General features: G+C 42.6%; 1 long non-coding RNA gene and 2 other non-coding genes across 3 annotated transcripts; all 3 read right to left on the bottom strand.

The window, feature by feature from the left end:
* Nucleotides 1–250: 250 nt before the first annotated feature.
* LOC141272849 (uncharacterized) lies at nt 251–11,943 on the bottom strand. Its single transcript, XR_012322035.1, has 5 exons — nt 11,836–11,943; nt 3,701–3,745; nt 3,456–3,506; nt 3,091–3,146; nt 251–2,299 (listed from the first exon to the last, which is right to left on the bottom strand). It is a non-coding gene; the product is annotated as an uncharacterized lncRNA (long non-coding RNA).
* LOC141151329 (small nucleolar RNA SNORD49) lies at nt 3,222–3,292 on the bottom strand. Its single transcript, XR_012247016.1, has one exon. It is a non-coding gene; the product is annotated as a small nucleolar RNA SNORD49 (small nucleolar RNA).
* LOC141151336 (small nucleolar RNA SNORD65) lies at nt 3,579–3,651 on the bottom strand. Its single transcript, XR_012247023.1, has one exon. It is a non-coding gene; the product is annotated as a small nucleolar RNA SNORD65 (small nucleolar RNA).
* Nucleotides 11,944–13,283: the final 1,340 nt, after the last annotated feature.

Raw genomic sequence — 13,283 nt, 5'->3', positions numbered from 1 at the left:
GCTTTTTCAGCACAAAAAGTGTGCTGAAAAAGTCGGCCTATACTCAAGTATATACGGTACATCAGCTGATGTTTTTCTCTGACTCACCTCAACATTTATGCTGAGGTTTTACCAAATCACAACACTGATCTGAGAAAAATGCCAGTTTTTTACGTAAAGTTAGGTCCAGAAATATTTGAACAGTTACTGAATCGTTGTGATTTTAGCTCTGCATTCCGCTATTTTGGATTGAAATGAAACTGAAATGCAATTGAAGTGTAGACTTTCAGGTTTATTTAAAGGGGTTGAACTAAAATATCCTATCAAAAAATTAGGAATTGCAACCATTTTTCTACAAAGAAACAACAAACTCGGGCTAGAATAAAGTAAGAGTATAGAAGAGATCCATGATATAAAAACAATGTTTATTGAAACAAAGTAAAATACAAGATTAAAAAAGCATAATGTCCAACACAGGACGCTAGTGTGACCAATGGACAAGTAATCCTTGTGAATTACATTAAGTAAATGTGCAAACACTCTCAAAGGAGATACGAATTAAATCAATCAGGTACTATAACTTTCTATAAAGGGAACAAGATATATATATAATACACCCAGAAATATATATAGAGCCCACAGAGTATATGGATCACAGTGGGGCCCCTGAGTTCATGCCAGAAAAGGTAATATTAATTGCATGTGCATTAAATGGCTATAGGACAGATCATGATAACTTGATAAACCAAATCTATCTGGCAATATATAAGTAACAAGGCATATAAATCATTGTTTCTTTATTAATATCACATCAGGTAGTGGTGTTAGCTTTATTCAACATTCATAAGGGTAGTAGTACCTGTATATAGCAATGAGGTAAATTCTCCAAGAGGTGTAGATGGGCACAGACCATGTTCCCTCACCCAGATGCGCGTTTCGCCACCAGCTTTATCTAGGGACGTTATTATGATCTGTCCTGTAGCCATTTAATGCACATACAATTAATATTACCTTTTCTGGCATGAACTCAGGAGCTCCACTGTGATCTCTTCTATACTAGACTTTATTCTAGCCAGAGTTTGTTGTTTTTAATTTATAGAAAGTGTTATTTTCTTTATATTAGTGAATATTGATGAGTAGCCATTTTTCTACAAAGCCTCCTCATTTCAGGGGGTCAAAAGTAATTGGACAAATTAACTTTATCATAAATAAAATGTTCATGTTTAATATTTTGTAGCGAATCCTTTACAGGCAATGACTGCCTGAATCCTGGAACCCTTGAACATCACCAAACGCTGGGTTCTCTCCTTTGTGATGCTTTGCCAGGCCTTTACTGCAGCTGACTTCAGTTGTTGCTTGTTTGTGGGTATTTCTGCCTTAAGTTTTGAGGTTGAGATCTGGTGTTTGACTCGACCATAGCAGAATATTCCACTTCTTTGCCTTAAAAAAACTCCTGGGTTGCTTTCGTAGTAAGTTTTGGGCCATTGCCCATCTCCACTGTGAAGCACTGTCTATTTGCTGCATTTGGTTGAATCTGAGCAAAAAATATAGCCCTGTACACTTCAGAATTCATCTGGCTCTTTCTGTTATCAGTCACATCATCAATAAACACTGGTGACCCAGTGCCACTGGAAGCCATGCAAGTCCATGCCATCACACTAGCTCCAAGTTTTACAGAGGATGTGGTGTGCTTTGGAACATGAGCTGTTCCAAGCCTTCTCCATACTCTCTTTGTCCCATTTCCCAGTTTCATATGTCCAAAGGATGCTCTTTCGTGTCCAAAGGATGCTCTTTCGTGTCCAAAGGATGCTCTTCCAGAACTGTGATGGCTCCTTTAGATATTTTTTTGGCAAAGTCTTCTCTTGCCTTTTTATTTTTCAAGCTGATTAATGGTTTGCTTGCGGTGACCACTCTGTATTTGCCCTCATGAAGTCTTCTCTTTACGGTAGACTTAGATACTGAAACACCTACTTCCTGGAGAGTTTTCTTCACTTGGGTGGAAGTTGTTAAGGGGTTTTGCTTCACCATGGAAATGATTCTAAGATCATCCACCCCTGTTGTCTTCCGTGGACGTCCAGGCCTTTTTGAGTTCGCAAGCTCACCAGTGCGCTCTTGTTTTTGCAGAATGTACGAAACTGTTGATTTGGCCACATCTAACATTTCTGCTATCTCTCTGATGGATTTCTTTTTTTTCAGACTAATGATGGTCTGTTTCACTTCCATTGAGAGCTCCTTTGACCGCATTTTGTGGGTTCACAGCAACAGCTTCCAAATGCTAATGTCACAGCTGCAGCAATGACGACTACTGGGAATTTCTCATCTAGGAAGAAAGGAGTTTATCAATAGAACATAAAAACACTTTTCAAATACTAAAAACTTAAACGGTTACAAAATAAATCTGCAGAAAAGTAAAATGTGTCATAGTAAAAAAAGTCAGCTTATTCACACGTTTTTGCTTTGGAAAAAATGCAGGTTTACAGTACCAAAGTGAATGAAATTTATTAAGTCTCATGCTGCTTATTTTTCTCCTTGCAGATTTGAACCTTTAAAGTGTTTTTCTCAAATCTGCAGCATGCCAAATATTTCAGTGCTTTCAGATGAATAGCAAAAAAAAAAACAAGTAAAAACCACACTGTTTTTACTACCAACACTGTGGTTTTTGCAGAAAAAAAATCTACTGCAAATACTGAACGTGTGCACATACCCATAGAGAGTAATGAGTGATCTTATCATAGAAACTTTCCAATTAGCCCCACAGCAAAGGTGTTAGTCACCATGCAGGAGACCAAACCATGGTCTAGAACCACTGACAAGCAGCTCTTGGACTTGGGGTCACTATTAATGCTGGCAACTACAGCTTCGTAAAAGAAGCAATTTGAAGAGGGTCTCAGAAGCTGGACTGTACTAACAATTATTTTAACTATGCAAGACACTCAAAGTAGAACTGCTACAGGGAACCAGCCATACGTCAAGTGTACTTATACCTTATGATAGCAACTTGAAGAGTGATGAGAGGCCAGTTCTAGAATGTCTTCATGTATATCATGTCAGACAGGGATAACGTACATCACAGGCTCTCCAAACTACATATAGACCCACAGTCAAGCTTACCTGACCTACATATACATCTTGTTGCATCTGGAGAATACCAAAAATGGTAGAGGATACTAGAACAAAAAAGTATAAAATGTAAGATATCATAACATATTACAACAAGCATCTAGAAGTGAGGAGATTGGGACAATCAGCAGGAATATTCCTCGTCAGTTATCGCATCTGACGGCACTTCCTATTTCCTGGTCTCATCATGCGTCACCAACCAAGAGGAACTAAGAGGGTCGGGTCATGTTATTAAATAAAGTAGGTACCAAAAATATATATACTGCCACAAAGCAGAACCAGAATACAGCCATCTGATCAAGGGCTAGAAGCCAAGCAGTATGGTGATCATTTTAGATAATGAAATTGAAAGTTACCTTCCAGTTCTTCGCTTCTCTGGCTTTTTCCCAAAACCTATGCACTCATGCCTGAAAAATACAAGAGCACAATTAGCACATTATACATCACATCCATACCATTACTCTCCACATACATAGCATGCTCAGAGAGACCTGTGTCACCACCTACAGTCTGTCGGTAATTCCAGCTATTTATAGGTTAATCTCATCACTGTAGGACACTGGCAGCAGACATGTGCAATAAAAATAAGCTAAGACCTTACCTTTGGTAACATTAAGTCATGGCAGCCTTATCCTACAATGGACACCTGCAAGAAATTCAGGAGAATTAGTCTACATGCCCTCAAGTGAGAAATGGATAATAATCCCAAGAAAAGCCTCAGTAAGTACGGTGTCCCTCATTATTTCAGACAGGGATAACAGAGCATCATCGGCTTTATACATGACAGGTAAACCATTGCATTAATCAAAAAAAACAACTGACGGAGTCAGACTATATCACACATGTATGGCTTGGAACATGTGATTTAAATAATAGGTAGAAAGTATAAGAGGTACAGTATGTGACCGCTCTCCAATTATGTGGACTATTAATATCAGACCAAGCAATCATTAGACCTCTGATATTGGGAACAAGGGGTAACAAAGAGGCAAAGTGGCAGAAATCATGAGATTACTGGTACCCTCTAAAGTCATTTACAACCTTCTTTGGCACCACACTGACCATAATAAAACAGATATGGAATAGGCACCTATCAGGATCGAGTTCTCACATCCCCCCCAGCCCCAGGAAGCGGTGTGCATCGAGGTTTTTTTTTTAAGATGTAATAGGGTCATTATTTATTATATGTACTATGGACCATGTATTTTACAAAATAAATGTTTTGATTCATGAATGCATATGCACTTTAACTTGTTTGAATTTAACCTTTACTTGACTATGTATAGCATATCACTTATTGATGTGATCTATCAACCATCTCATTTATTACATGATCCCTGTAATACCCTCATTCATAAATACCCACGTTACGTGCTTTATATTTCCCTGGAATTTGTGAAAATATATTCTTTTATGTCCTGATATGATGAAATATGTGTTTTAAATTATCTAATAAACAGTGTATTTTATTTATATACTTTTGTCAAAGTGTGGTATTTTTCTTTGTAGGACTATAGGTAAGAATACAAGTTACAAATCAGCCCTATAGTATCATGTAGCAGAGAATCAGCAAAATTAATTCTGCTCAGTATTAGGTTATGTGCCCACGATGCAGAAAATTTCTGCATCATTTCTGCATCTCCCTGGCAGAAAAAACGCATGTAGATTGTACATGCGTTTTCCTGCCAGGGACATGCGGATGTGAAGCATTCTTCACATGCATTTCCGCATGCGGATTGACAAGCGCTTTCCAAGCAATTTTAGCATCACTTGGAAAGTGCTGGACAACTAGGTCACACTATATAAATCCATGCAAACAGCATGGATTTATATACGGTGACCGTAAGAATGTTTAAAAATAAAAAAATAAACCTATACTTACCTTCTGATGGCCCGGCGTGTGTAGCTGCGCTCGCTCCTGTCTGCCAGCTGATCGCGGGACACTGCACTGAAGGGCCTGCGGTCACATGACTGTGACGTCACCGCAGGTCCTTCAGTCCTGCCCGCAAGCACAGGGAAGGAGACCGGGGGCCGTCGGAAGGTGAATATAAACTTTATTTTTTATTTTATTCTTTTTTTTACAGGTACCATGGTACCCAGGTCTGGATGAGAGTCTCCTCTCCTCCAGACTTTGGTACCATCCGCACATTGAAAAGCATATAATCCGTGAGTAAAATTTACTGACATGGATTATGTGCGTCTCAATGCAAGTGAATGGCGGCGATTACGCCGCGCTTCCGCAAAATTAATGGACATGCTGCGGATTTTTTAGCGCAGCATAAACGCTGCGGAAAAATCCGCAGCATGGGCACAGAACTTGCGGAATCCCCTTGGGGACCATGGGGGGCGGATTACCTAGCGTTTAACAAGCGTTTCCGCTGCGGAAATTCCGCAGCATATACGCTTGAAAAACGCTACATGGGCACTTATTTTAAGTTATGCAATTAAAGGGAATCTGTCAGCACGTTTTTGCTACCTCATCTGACAGCAGCATGATAGGCAACGAGAAGCTGAATCCAAAAATGTATCACTTAGAGTACTGGGTGCAGCCGTTCTGACACAATAAGTTTTTAGATTTAGCAATGCAGCAGAGCTGAGGAAGCTAACCCCGCTCACACCAGGCTCCCTATATGCAATGTCTACAGAAAGTAAGGTGACTATCAGAAGAGGGCAGAGTCAGTCTAGGACTCAGTCCAGCAATGATAAGCTCCTGGTGCTAAAACAATCATTGCAAGTAAACAACAAGATTTGATAAGAGACATTGCTGAAATCTGTGTTTTAACCCCTACCTCATGCTGTCTTCCGATTACATAGCAAAAACCTGCTGACAGATTCCCTTTAACATAGAATAATAATAATGTTAATAGGAATATTGAGCAGAATTGCAGCCTATTGGTTCAGCCCTCTACAACAGTCACAGTCTCTCATGTGACCCCTTCAGAAAATGAATTACCCAGGTATACATAACACTAAGATCTCACTATGTATAAAGGGAAACTATCTTGTAACAATGCTTCCAAGCAAGAATAGAGAACTTGTTTTCCTCAGAAAAGCCCTTTATCACCGATCCACAAGACAGGTGATCTAACTGGTTGATAGGTGGGAGTCCATCAGCTAGGACAGGTATTGATTGGCAGATTGAGTCACTTTTAAAGTTGAGCAGCAGTGCACGTACTCAATCTGAGCTCCATTCTTGCTCTATGGCACTGCCAAGTGTTCTGCTTTTTCCAGCAGCTCCATTGAGAATGAATGGAGCAGTGGTTGGGCATCCAACCAGCTGTTCCATTTTGTAATGGTAATAAAAATTCCCCATTTTGATCATTGGTGAAGGTCTCAGTGGTCAGATGCTCACTGATCACTTATCCCATAGTTTGGTGATAACTTGTTTTCACTGCACAACCCCTTTAAAGGGGTCCCGTCGATCAGTGCTTCATGGCGGGGCCAATCATTTATATACACCTTCCCACCTGCTTGTTGTCTCTCCATCTCCAAATCCCACCCTCTTATTTAATTGATAGCTCCGGCTTCAATGAGCTAGAGAGGGCGAAGAAGGATGGAAAACAAGAAGGTGTATGTAAATGTCATGCCATGAAACACCGAGAGCCTGTACTTGATTTCAACAGCAATTCTGTGCTGACAGAGTACCTGACTGTTTAAACCAAGTACACGCGCTTGGTGTTTCACGGTGGGGCCAAACATTTATACACTGCTCAAAAAAATAAAGGGAACACGCAAACAACACATCCTAGATCTGAATGAATGAAATATTCTCATTGAATACTTTGTTCTGTACAAAGTTGAATGTGCTGATAACAAAATCGCACAAAAATCATCAATGGAAATCAAATTTATTAACCAATGGAGGCCTGGATTTGGAGTCACCCCCAAAATTAAAGTGGAAAAACACACTACAGGCCGATCCAACTTTGATGTAATGTCCTTAAAACAAGTCAAAATGAGGCTCAGTATTGTGTGTGGCCTCCACGTGCCTGTATGACCTCCCTACAACACCTGGGCATGCTCCTGATGAGGTTGCGGATGGTCTCCTGTGGGATCTCCTCCCAGACCTGGACTAAAGCATCCGCCAACTCCTGGACAGTCTGTGGTGCAACGTGACGTTGGTGGATGGAGCGAGACATGATGTCCCAGATGTGCTCAATCGGATTCAGGTCTGGGGAACGGACGGGCCAGTCCATAGCTTCAATGCCTTCATCTTGCAGGAACTGCTGACACACTCCAGCCACATGAGGTCTGGCATTGTCCTGCATTAGGAGGAACCCAGGGCCAACCGCACCAGCATATGGTCTCACAAAGGGTCTGAGGATCTCATCTCGGTACCTAATGGCAGTCAGGCTACCTCTGGCGAGCACATGGAGGGCTGTGCGGCCCACCAAAGAAATGCCACCCCACACCTTTACTGACCCACTGCCAAACCAGTCATGCTGAAGGATGTTGCATGCAGCAGATCGCTCTACACGCCGTCTCCAGACTCTGTCACGTCTGTCACATGAGCTCAGTGTGAACCTGCTTTCATCTGTGAAGAGCAGAGGGCGCCAGTGGCGACTTTGCCAATCCTGGTGTTCTGTGGCAAATGCCAAGCATCCTGCACGGTGTTGGGCTGTGAGCACAACCCCCATCTGTGGACGTTGGGCCCTCATGGAGTCGGTTTCTAACCGTTTGTGCAGACACATGCACATTTGTGGCCTGCTGGAGGTCATTTTGCAGGGCTCTGGCAGTGCTCCTCCTTGCACAAAGGCGGAGGTAGCGGTCCTGCTGCTGGGTTGTTGCCCTCCTACGGCCCCCTCCACGTCTCCTGGTGTACTGGCCTGTCTCCTGGTAAAGCCTCCAGCCTCTGGACACTACGCTGACAGACACAGCAAACCTTCTTGCACAGCTCGCATTGATGTGCCATCCTGGATGAGGTGCACTACCTGAGCAACTTCTGTCGGTTGTAGAGTCCGTCTCATGCTACCAAGAGTGTGAAAGCACAACCAACATTGAAAAGTGACCAAAACATCAGCCAGAAAGCATTGGTACTGAGATGTGGTCTGTGGTCCCCACCTGCAGAACCACTCCTTTATTGAGTGTGTCTTGATAATTGCCAATAATTTCCATCTATTGTCTATTCCATTTGCACAACAGCATGTGAAATTGTCAATCAGTGTTGCTTCCTAAGTGGACAGTTTGATTTCACAGAAGTTAGATTTACTTGGAGTTATATTCTGTTGTTTAAGTGTTCCCTTTATTTTTTTGAGCAGTGTATATATTTTCCCACCAGAGTCCCTTTAAGGCCCTTAAACACATTAGATAGTTGTCGGCCAAACAATTGTAGGGCTGACAGCCATCTCTCCTGACTATCACATGACCTAGTCTTCCGGTACTTACCTGCACGCAACCTCCGATCCTCACAAGATCTCCTTCTCTATTCCACTCTTCCCACAATCGCATACAAGATTTCTTCCGTGCATCCCCCATACTCTGGAACTCTCTACCCCAACACATCAGACTCTCGCCTACAGTGGAAACCTTCAAAAGGAACCTGAAGACCCACCTCTCCACCAATACAGCTGCACGGCCAGCTCTACACTCACCTACTGTATCCTCACCCATCCCTTGTAGATTGTGAGCCCTCACGGGCAGGGTCCTCTCTCTCCTCCTGTACCAGTCACTGACTCATTTTTGTTCAAATTATTGTACTTGTTGTTTGTTATGTATACCCCTTTTCCCATGTAAAGTGCCATGGAATTAATGGCACTATAATAATAAATAATAATACACAGGAGCACTTCACTAAACGTTCTTCCGCTCTCTATTAGAATGCAGTTGCTGGGCTCCTATGGTGGCGGTTTATCTTCAGAGAGAACAAGAGGATCAACCACTGCAATTCCAACAAGCAGGATGCTTCCCTCTCCTCAACAAAAATTATTGGAGAGTAGAGAGGCCCTCATCCACATGTGAATATTGGCGGAACCCGCTGACTTAACCCTTATGTGCATGGGAGCCTTAGTGTAACATGTAGAATAGACAGTACTGTGTGTACAGACATCATGAACCTCCATGCAGCAACTCTGATCTAATCATCTCTGTAGTGAGAATGGAGTTGCTGTATGGAAATTCACAAAATTACAGCCGATTCATAGAGACTGGTATTTTTCATGCCAGTCTTAATGAAGTGTTAACAGGAGAAAGGTGTGCCACTTTGTCCCCTTTTTTGCAAATATAGAAAAAATTACACATAAACTTGATGGTTCAGTTTTGATATAATTAGACTTTTCCTGTCCACGAGTGTCGGGCAGCACAACCATTTTGAAGTGAGGGAGAGGAGTGACCGAGCACAGTCAATAGTCATTATAATTTACATTACAAAAGAGGCATAAATTATCACCACCACGGACTTGGCTCTATCTTGGATCTCCTCATACTTAACAGACAGGACATTCAGCGTCTCCCACTCACACACCACCTCCTCATCATCTTGCCCCCTATCTGTCGGTGTCCCCCAAGGTTCAGTTCTAGGACCTCTGCTCTTCTCCATCTACACCTTCAGCCTGGGACAGCTCATAGAGTCTCACGGCTTTCAGTATCACCTCTATGCTGACGACACACAGATCTACCTCTCTGGACCCGATATCTCCTCCCTACTAACCAGAATCCCACAATGTCTGTCCGCCATCTCATCCTTCTTCTCCAACAGGTTTCTAAAACTCAACATGGATAAAACAGAGTTCATCATCTTTCCACCCTCTCATTCACATCCCCCATCCGACCTATCCATCAACGTCAATGGCTGTTCACTCTCCCCAGTCCCACAAGCTCGCTGCCTTGGGGTAACCCTGGACTCTGATCTCTCCTTCAAGCCACATATTCAAGCCCTTTCCACCTCCTGCCGACTCCAACTCAAAAACATCTCCCGGATCCGTGCATTCCTCAGCAAAGACTCTGCAAAAACACTAGTGCATGCCCTCATCATATCCCGCCTCGACTACTGCAACCTCCTGCTCCATGGCATCCCTTCCAACACTCTTGCACCTCTCCAATCTATCCTAAACTCTGCTGCTCGACTAATCCACCTGTCGCCCCGCTATTCCCCGGCCTCTCCTCTCTGTCAATCCCTTCACTGGCTCCCTATTGCCCAGAGAATTCAGTTCAAAACTCTAACCATGGCATACAAAGCCATCCACAACCTGTCTCCCCCATACATCTGTGACCTAGTCTCCCGGTACTTACCTGCACGCAACCTCCGATCCTCACAAGATCTCCTGCTCTGCTCCCCTCTTATCTCCTCCTCCCACAATCGTATACAAGATTTCTCCCGTGCTTCCCCCCTACTCTGGAACTCTCTACCCCAACATATCAGACTCTCGCCGACCGTGGAAACCTTCAAAAGGAACCTGAAGACCCACCTCTTCCGACAAGCCTACAACCTGCAGTAACCACCGCTGCACGACCAGCTCTCCCCTCACCTACTGTATACTCACCCATCCCTTGTAGATTGTGAGCCCTCGCGGGCAGGGTCCTCGCTCCTCCTGTACCAGTCGCTGACTCGTTTTGTTAAGATTATGTAAATGCTTTTGTTATGTATATCCCCATCACATGTAAAGCGCCATGGAATAAATGGCGCTATAATAATAAATAATAATAATTATGACAAACCTATTCCAGTAACCGACACATCTGTTATAATTGAAGTGACTTGTGTTGTAAGGTACGATGACTCTCACCTGCGCTAAGCTACACCTCTCCCCAAAATGTTGGTGGTGGCAGACTACATATTGGAAAAGTTGAATACAGGCAGCACGGTGGCTCAGTGGTTAGCACTTGGGTCCTGGGTACAAATCCCACAAAGGACAACATCTGCAAGGGGTTTGTATGTTCTCCGGTTTCCTCCCACACTCCAATGACATACTGATAGGGAATCTAGACTGAGCCCCAGCGATGATAATGTCTGGAAAGTGCTGTGGAATCAATGGCGCTATATAAGCAACACAAAAAAGTTGAATTCTGGCAGAACTGAACAACCAGCACCATGTGTAAATTTTTTTAGATTTCAAAAATACATTTTATTAATCAGAAAAAAAAATTCTTGGCCCTATATACATAACTCAAAATATGAAAGTGCAAAAAAAAAAAAAAAAAAAAAAATGTCAAGTGCAATTTTTAACGTTCACTCCATTAAAAACTGATGATTGAACTATGAAATTGTTACATTTCTAAAACTGGTGTAGTCTTATTAAAAAAAAAATATTCCCGTGATATTTAGTCCTGTGCATCATTAGACCCCGGAACCTCACTGCAGACCCTCCATGCTACCGCCTTCTATGAGGCGACTAGAATGGAGCTTCTATCAGGAGCTCCTGGAATCACCTCCATTCTGGGCACCTCAGCACTGTCTAGATGGGAGTCACTGCGGCCAGACCCCCACCTCACCGCGGCCAGACCCCCACCTCACTGCGGCCAGACCCCCACCTCACCGCGGCCAGACCCCCATTCCTGTCACCTCCCTAGTGAGCCGTCTAGAGTGGAGGAACAGAAAGGAGGCCTCACAGGAGCCACTCCAGTCTAGACGCAACCGGGACACCACTGATGTACACTGCTGGACCGTGCCTACGGGGGGCCCTGCAGAGACAGAGCAATAGCCTGTGCAGTCAGTGGTAAGTGTAGGACAGACCCCCCAAACTGCCCTCCAACGCCCACCTAGCTCTGATGGCCTCAGACTGCCTACAACAGGTTCCCCACCTCTCTTCCTCGGCTGCTGCTACGCTTCGTGAATCGCTAAAGACAAACAGAGCCGTAAAGCAAGCTTTTATAGCATGTAAATCGTGTCTGCGGTTATCGCGATACCACACAAAGCCTTTCGGGAACTGTAGTTCTTAGTAGGCTAGGACGCATGCTCACTTCTGTAAAAGAGCTCGAAGATTCAATATCATCCTGGTAAGTGATGACATGAGGTAAAGCCGCTTGAATGAATTTGACTAAAATGTAATAATTTTTCTTCCTCACATTCAGATAACAGGTAGTGTTACAGAATGGCCACTAAGTGGCGCTGTTTAGCGATATATAAATATCGTAATGCGGCAGAGTGGCCACTAAGTAACGCTGTTTAGCTATAGCCAAGCATTGTAATGTGGCAGAGTGGCCACTAAGTAACGCTGTTTAGCTATAGCCGAGCATTGTAATGTGGCAGAGTGGCCACTAAGTGGCGCTATTTAGCTATAGATGAGTAAACCAATAGAAATGTAGTAATAAGTGAATGTTGCTGAACATTGGTGCATTGTGAAATGCCACCTGTATGACGGCCGTGAAGTATTGCTGATGGCATGAAGATCCATTAGGGGCTAGAAATGCTGAACTGCTGATATGCAGAGATAATGAGATTTCAGACTGTGCATATTACTGGGCCATTAAGCAGGCAGTTAATTAGAAATTAAATGGAAGATTAACCTCCTATAGAGCGATAAAGGCATAATCAAGGCCAGCATCTGTATCACTGATCCCTTGGCTTCCACTGATGTGATATCTCTCCCCAGCCCAGTATTAATTGACAATCTTTATTAGAGAAAAAAAAATATTAAACATTTCCACACATAAACACAAGGACATGTAAAAAAAAAAAAATATATATATATATATATGAGAGGGGGGTTGGTATGTCCCAAATCAGTTCACAATTCATTATTTATGTTGCAAAAAAACGGAATAGAAATTGATGCATTAGACACATGTAAACAATGTTACCAAATTCGTCATATAATAACTACTAATGTATACCAATTCATCCACAGTATGGGAAATACAATATATTTGATAAAATGCAAAGTCCAAGTGTCCAAGAACCCCATTTCTGGGTAGATACCATAATTCTGGTATTTTTAATTTTTTTCTCGTTACACCATTTACTGATCGTATTCTTTTTATATATTGATAGATTGGGCTATTCTGAACTCGGCAATGCCAAATATGTGTATATTTGATTTTTTTTATTGTTTTCCTTTGAATGGGGTGAAAGGGGATGATTTAAACTTTTATTTATTTTTTTTTTTTTTTTTATATTTTTAAACACATTTTTTTTTCTACCTTACACTTTCTTCAATAGTCTCTATGGGAGACTAGAAGCTGTGATTGTCTGATCGCAGAAATGCTCACTTCCTATGAGCGCCGACTGCAATGCCAACCTGCAGACCCCG

This window comes from Phyllobates terribilis, unplaced genomic scaffold (assembly GCF_046119375.1).
Source record: "Phyllobates terribilis strain yellow unplaced genomic scaffold, ASM4611937v1 Scaffold_5__5_contigs__length_657084704, whole genome shotgun sequence".
In the NCBI taxonomy this organism is placed as follows: domain Eukaryota; kingdom Metazoa; phylum Chordata; class Amphibia; order Anura; family Dendrobatidae; genus Phyllobates; species Phyllobates terribilis.
Note: the sequence above shows the minus strand (reverse complement) of the source record. Positions and strands in the feature narration are given on the sequence as shown.